Source organism: Gossypium raimondii, chromosome 2 (genome assembly GCF_025698545.1).
Source record: "Gossypium raimondii isolate GPD5lz chromosome 2, ASM2569854v1, whole genome shotgun sequence".
Taxonomy (NCBI): domain Eukaryota; kingdom Viridiplantae; phylum Streptophyta; class Magnoliopsida; order Malvales; family Malvaceae; genus Gossypium; species Gossypium raimondii.
The window spans coordinates 34,510,943-34,517,977 of NC_068566.1; the positions used below are offsets into that span (position 1 = coordinate 34,510,943).

The following is a 7,035-nucleotide window of genomic DNA, read 5'->3' on the forward strand; positions in this document are numbered from 1 at the left end:
TATTTTCCAGAAATCATTTTACGGAAAATATTTTACTGGCAATCAAACAGACCCAAAATGTAAAAAAACAACACAACCTAAAGATAAAGAAGCCAAGCTAAAACTTGTGCAAATCCTAAATTGGCCCAAACACAAACAGCGCGTCTTGGCCCACCACTACAAAAACAAAACCCAAAAAATATTAGATATTTTCCAGTCAGATACACCAACTAGCACCCGTTTCCGAGATAATTTCTATCTTATCGATTCAGACGGTCTAGTTTCCAAAAATCCACAGCTTTCCAAAATCAAACCCTATCAGTTGCCACTTTCTCTTCCAGAACATTCTCCCAACAACCATCCCTCAGTCAAGTTCTCTTGGTCTCCTTTTACCCATGGCTTCAACGACGAAATCTAGAACTCCTCCTTCCAGGTAATCTTCTCTTTCCCTCTTTTAACTTTCAGTGGCCAGATAATGAGCAAGAGTATTCGCTGATCTAGGCACATGCTTAAAATAGATCCTTTGAAATCCTCCTTTCATCTGTTGAATGTTTCGAATGATAGCTTCTACTTCTGATTTGTCTTGGTGATATGTTTTACATTTTTTTATTATTGTCATTGCATCACCCTCCACTATCACTATTGGGAGCCTTAACTGAAGTCCTAGTAACAGCGCCTGGAAACATGCATGGCCCTCCATTGCAAACGGGGACGCAATTGCCCTATGGAGAATCGTTTTGGAGGCAACAATCTCACAGAATGAGTTTCTAGCAACAACCCCCGAACCCGGTCTGGCTTGGGTTTGATTGAAGGAGGCATTGAAGTTGATTTTGATAAACGAGTCTAGTAGAGGATTCCACTCCTCATTTCCTTTAAGTCTGGTAATCTTTTTGTCTTTTAACCCTTCGAGTTCTCGGATATATCGAACTACCCACTCGGCAATTTCCTTTCCAGTGGACTGTTTCCTTTCATGCAGTAATTGATTCCTGTTTGTCCAGATAGCCCATATGGAGCAACAGAACGTCCTACATTGTTTGTCCGGATAAAGTTCCCATACCTCCACTGTTGTAGGGCATTCTTGGAAAATACGGATAAAGTCCTCCACTTCTTCACTGTATCTGGGACAAAGTGCATCCACCACCAACCTTCTAGAAAATAGATTGGCTAATGTAGGAAGAAAATACCAAGAAGTTTTCCGAAGCATTATTTTTATTTTAGAGGGGACCTGTAATTTCCATAATTTTTTGTAGAAATTTGTGCTATCATCTTGTGCAGAATTTGTAGTTGAGAAGAAAGCATTTCCATGTAATAGTTTATAGGCGCTTTGAACGGAAAATTCCCTAGATGACTCTCCCCTCAACACCAGTAAGGCCTAGTTCTTCTCCACGTTTGAGAAGGACTTTTTCAATAAAAAGTCCTCTTAAACGGAATGAAGAACAGCCTCCTTTCAGGTAAAAATTTCACCATCAGAAAAGGGCTTCTCTCTAGATGAAGCTAAAAATTTCTCTTTTTCTTCAGCTTGAACTGCTTTTGGATGATAATTGACCAAATTAACCTGTCTTCTCCCCCAAACATTTTTTCCCCTCTGCTGGTTCCCCAAACGTTCTTTCCCCTCTGCTGGTGAAATTGGAGCTTTATACCCAATTTTTTTCCCCATTTTCGGCTTTCAAAGCTATTTCCTATTCTTTGTTCCTCTTCCGCAGGTGAGAGTTTCTTTTCTTCTTCTTCTTCTGTTTAATTAGTTCCTCTTCTGTTTAATCTCTGTCTAAGAACCTATGGGGTTTTTCGACCTTAACATTCCATACACGGATTCCACGCCGCTTAGCAAGGCGAATTCCACCGTCGCCAAATGATCGCCTACAACCGTACGATCAGGGGCGTCATGTCTGATCGCGATCGGTGCTCGATTCCTCTTCTTGGTCTTTCCTCTCTCCTCAATGTTGCCCCCTTTCTCTCCTCTTCCATAAACTTTCACCGAGACCTCCTTGGGGTCCCTCGCTCCTCTCCATTCTGCCAGTACATGCGCCTCACCGTCTGCATTGATACCGCGTCGCAGTCACAAGCTTTAAATTCGGGAAATCCAATATTGAAGACGTACGACATTGTTGCCGTTAGGCCGTTGAACCAAAAATGCATTTGATCATGCTTGCGAAAAAGCCGAGGTCATTAATTGATTCAAATTTCAATGGAGAAAATTTTAAAGATATAGGTTTTAACTTTTTTTTTTTTTGTGACTTAGGTGGATATAATTTCAATTCATTTCTCAGACAAGTTGCCGTTTCGATTGAAATTGCCTATGGTTAAAGCTGCTATTAAGGTTTGTTATTGACTTGATTTCTATACTCATTCAAAATTGAAAATTTGATTTGTTTTAATGAATAATTTCATCTTGGGGTCTCGCAGCGTGGGATATATTTTGAAATAACATATTCTGATCTTATTGTGGATGTTCATCAAAGGAGGCAAATCATATCCAATGCTAAGGTGAGGAATTCAGAGCTTGTTGCATTATTTTTGAACGGTTGTTTCTTTCTTTCTTTTTCTTTTTTTGCTGTGTTCTAATAATTCTTGTGTTTTAGCGCATTAAAATATAAATTTATAGCTGATGAAATGGTGATGAACTAGGATATGAACAATTGGTGAGTAGCAGAAATTGAGAGATTCAGTTATGATTTTTTAGTTGCTTTATAAGATGCAATTTTGGTTGTTCTAGATAGTAGTGGATGCTGTCAATGTGAACTAATTATCTGTAGCATACTTTCCAGTTGCTGTTGGATTGGACTCGAGGAAAAAATGTCATACTTTCTAGTGCTGCACCTTCTGTATGTGAAGTTAGAGGGCCTAATGATGTTGCAAACTTAGCATCTTTGCTTGGTCTCTGTACGGAACGAGCTAAAGTAGCTATTTCCAAAAATTGTAGGTATGCTAATTCACAGAACTTTGTAGTTTTTGCGAGGGCCGTAGTTAATGTCTTATTCTGTGTGGACCTCCTTTTGTTTCATCTTTCAAGAGCCTTTTGACCAATGCCTTGAGAAGAAAGCACTTTTTCAAGGAGGTTATCAGAGTTGAAGCAGTGTCCTCCAGTATAAATCTTTGGAACTTGGAAATTAGCAATCAAAGTTTCAATATTGTCAATGTAAAGCCTGCAAACACGGAGGATCTAACTAGTAAGCCTATTCTATTTTGGTACTTTAGTCTGTTGCTTTCACTTCTTAAAGCATATGCAAGTTCAATGCTGTTCAATATATTTGCAAAAGTAATGGTTATTGTAATGTCTATCATTGCAGAGGTTATAACATCAGCAGAGTTTCACCCTACCCACTGTAATATGCTAGCATATAGTAGTTCAAAGGGCTCAATTCGCCTCATTGATTTGCGGCAATCAACTTTGTGTGATTCTCATCCTTATTGCAAGTGTTTTACCCTTTTTAGTTTCTTTTGTTGAATTTACTGAGATTTGCACCAAAATTGAACTTTTGTTATTATCCTAAAGTTTAGATTTAAACAAAATATGTTCTGTGAAAGTGAGGCTATTTCATGTATTTGGTGGGTCTTTAGAGAATCATATCTCTTTACTTATATTTAAGTTATATTTAGATACGTATTGGATGCAAGTAGGATATATTTCAGTTTCGGTTAAGTTGTGCTTTATACAATATTATTTATAATTATACTTGTAAAACTTCTTAAAAAAATATTGACCACAAGTATTTCAAACCATCAAGGTCTTCCTGTTGATATTGTGCTTAAAAGTCTTGGCTAAATATTAGATAAATTTTGTAGCATTGAAGTTTTGTTTGTAGCAAATAACTCTAATCATAGATCAATGCATTTCAATTGATGTCTTAAATTGCATTCCTTTGTTTGATTTGGATCTAGAATATAATTTAGGGTTAATGACGGTGAATCAAACAATTCGAGTGGTTTTGAAATGGAATTAATAAGAGATGCTATAGCTTCTAGTTTAATGAATTCACTTTAAATTGTAAATATTATTGTAAAATTTTTAGTATTTATATTTGATATATAAATATTATCACTTTTAAAACTTTAATCCAAATATATGTAATATTTTAATTTGTTAGGTTTATGTTTTTTATGTTATGTTAATATCTAATATGAGTTATATATTCAAATATATTTTAAAATAAAATAATACAAATCATTAAAAGCATTAATTAAAAATAAAAATAATTTTATAATAACATAATTGTTTCAATATCTAACTACAAATATTTAATTATTATATTTAAATATTTAAATATAATTTATATATTCTAATTAAATTTAATAAATAATTAATATTAATTACTTAGAAATATTTAAAATTAATATTATATATTAAAATATTAACAATAAGTTTAATAAATTATTTTTTATATTTTTGTTAAAATATCATAATATTAACTAATTTGAACATTATTTAAATATATATTTGTTAGTTTATAATATCATGTCTAAAATGGACATTTTATTCTTCAAAAGCACATTTTGACAGCAATACCAAACACTCAAATTTTTCAAAAGCACTTCTCAAAAGTATTTTTCCAAAACACTTTTCAAAAGCACTTTTCAAAAGCAACGAAGAACTGGCCCTAAGTCATCATAAACTTCTTGTGCTAAAGGAATTCGAAGGATCCTTGTCGCAACTTCTTCTGAAAAGGTACTGTTTATCAGATCTGGTTTCCATTTTCTATCAATATTGTCTATTAAGTCTGATACCCAAACTAATTCCTCATTGATAATTGACTCATGTATTCTGTAACAGGCAGAACCTGGAAGCTACGCATCACTTGGAATAGAAATTCTTTCACCTAAACCCACTCTCCAACATAGCCCATTTTGCAAGAGTCCCTTAGTTGCCCAAACACTTTTCTAGGTAAACGAAGGAAAATCACCAAACCGTGTATGCAAAAAGTTTGACTTTGGAAAATATTTCGCCTTTAATGCTCAGGCTAAAAGAGAACCGGGATAATTAATAATGCACCAACCCTGCTTAGCTAACAATGTGATATTAATCTTGTTAAATTGCAAAATCCCACATCCCCCCATAATCTTTTGAATCACATAAATTTTCCTAACCACATCAATTAATGCCTTTTTTATGAAGACCTTTCACCACCAATATTGTAACACCCTAAGTGTAGCCTAGGCATTATGGCCTAGTATGGAGAGTTACAACAACAATTTCTGAAAAGTCCAACTTAAATTACTTAGAATTCAAATAGTCCAAAAACATTTAAATAGATCTAAGAAACCATAAAAATCTAATCTCTAAAAAAAACAATCCGAAAGGGTTGCAATAGTACAAATCCAGATAAAACAGTAAAATAACCAAAACGGACAATGATCGAGCTCCTGATACGCCGACTTGCCCATGACTGGGGGTTACCTGAAATTCAAACAAACATATAAAATGAGCTACAAGTTCAGTGTGTAACATATGTAATCAATTAAGCAGAATGATATCATACATGTTTTTAAGATTTCATTATTTAAACCATTCTCAGAAGAAACGAAAACACAAATAGAGTATGTAGATGCAGAACATATCAAATACAGATTCAGAGTCTTACTTCCATCTACTACACATCATCTCCGTCTATCCTTACACACCATATAGGGTATCAAGTACCCACTTATCCCTACACACCGCATAGTGACTATGTGTCATATTTAAGAGTAATTGCAAACTAGTTGCCATATCAGAGTGCGTTAAGTCACTAGAACATATATATATGTGGCTTAGCCACCAGAATTGATAGATAATTAAATTGCCTACACTTCCTCCTTTAACACAAATCTCACCCCAATGCAAATGCAAAATTAATAGATATCAGGGTCGTATATGTAGTGATACAGATTCAAATCGTATCCGACTAATACAGATTATACTTTACTCAACAGACATCACATCAGATATATATAACAAATTATACAATAACAAAACACTAGATATCAAATTTTACAGCTTAATTCAAATTATACGGGTCCTACGAAAGACCTACGTTCGATTTGAAAGACGTTTATGGCCATAAGGCAAATTTCAGAATTTTGGGCCATTCGTCCATGTGGATTCACAAGGCTTACATGGCTGGTCTGTGCAGCCCATACGGCCTGGCACACAGCCGTGTAGCTCATATCAGTGCCTCACATGGATTGTCACATTGTCGTGTGACTCAAGTAAAAGAGTTACACGGTCTGGCACAAGGCTTGACACGCTTGTGGGACTCCAGTCAGAGAGTTACACGGTCTAGCGCACAGCTTGACACACACCTGTGTGACTCAAGCCAGAGATTTACACGGCTTGACACACAGCCTAGCACACGGTTGTGTGACATCGACAACCCCAATTTCGGCTTTCGCCGTTCGCTAATTTGTCAGATTTTTGTTACACACTTGATACGGTGTTGACGTAGAAACAATAGAGATGATTTTGGAACCTAAAAACTACATTACATTGACCAATCAGACGAATTAATCACACTGATTCGCTAAACTAACAATCGAAACCGAAACTACATCGAAAAATGTTGACTCAAAATCTCGAAACGAAAATTAACGCTTCATCTCATACAAAACTTAAAACGTTGGAGGATCTTGTGTTGGATCGCCGGCACCCCTACGGCGCAACGGAAAAATAAAAATTCGGCGACCCTAACCACGGATCCATATGTGAGGAACGAATCGGGGGGATAAAGGTTACGAAATTATCGAATGTTTATTCTAAGTAGACAGCAACGCCTCAACAACGAGTAGTCTGATCTGCTATCGAACCAAGCCGCAATCTATCGTGACCCCGGCCTCTACGTAATCCACCCAGTTGATTATGAACGGAAGGAATCCCCAAAACAGTTTTGAAAAGAATTTTCTTTGACGACTGCTAGACCCCAGCAAAGAAAAAATGGATTCTTATATATCTTTTTTTAGGGTTTCTAGAAATTAAAATAAATATAATAATATTTTAAACCAAAAATTATAATTACATTAATTATAATATAATTTCGGTAAACCATATATTTATTTGAATTTATATACTAACCAAATTCATGTTCT

At 35.3% G+C, this 7,035-nt stretch overlaps 1 pseudogene; it reads left to right on the top strand.

Moving 5' to 3' along the window:
* Positions 1-201: 201 nt before the first annotated feature.
* On the top strand, positions 202-3,579 carry LOC105788496 (protein GAMETOPHYTE DEFECTIVE 1-like; annotated as a pseudogene).
* Positions 3,580-7,035: the final 3,456 nt, after the last annotated feature.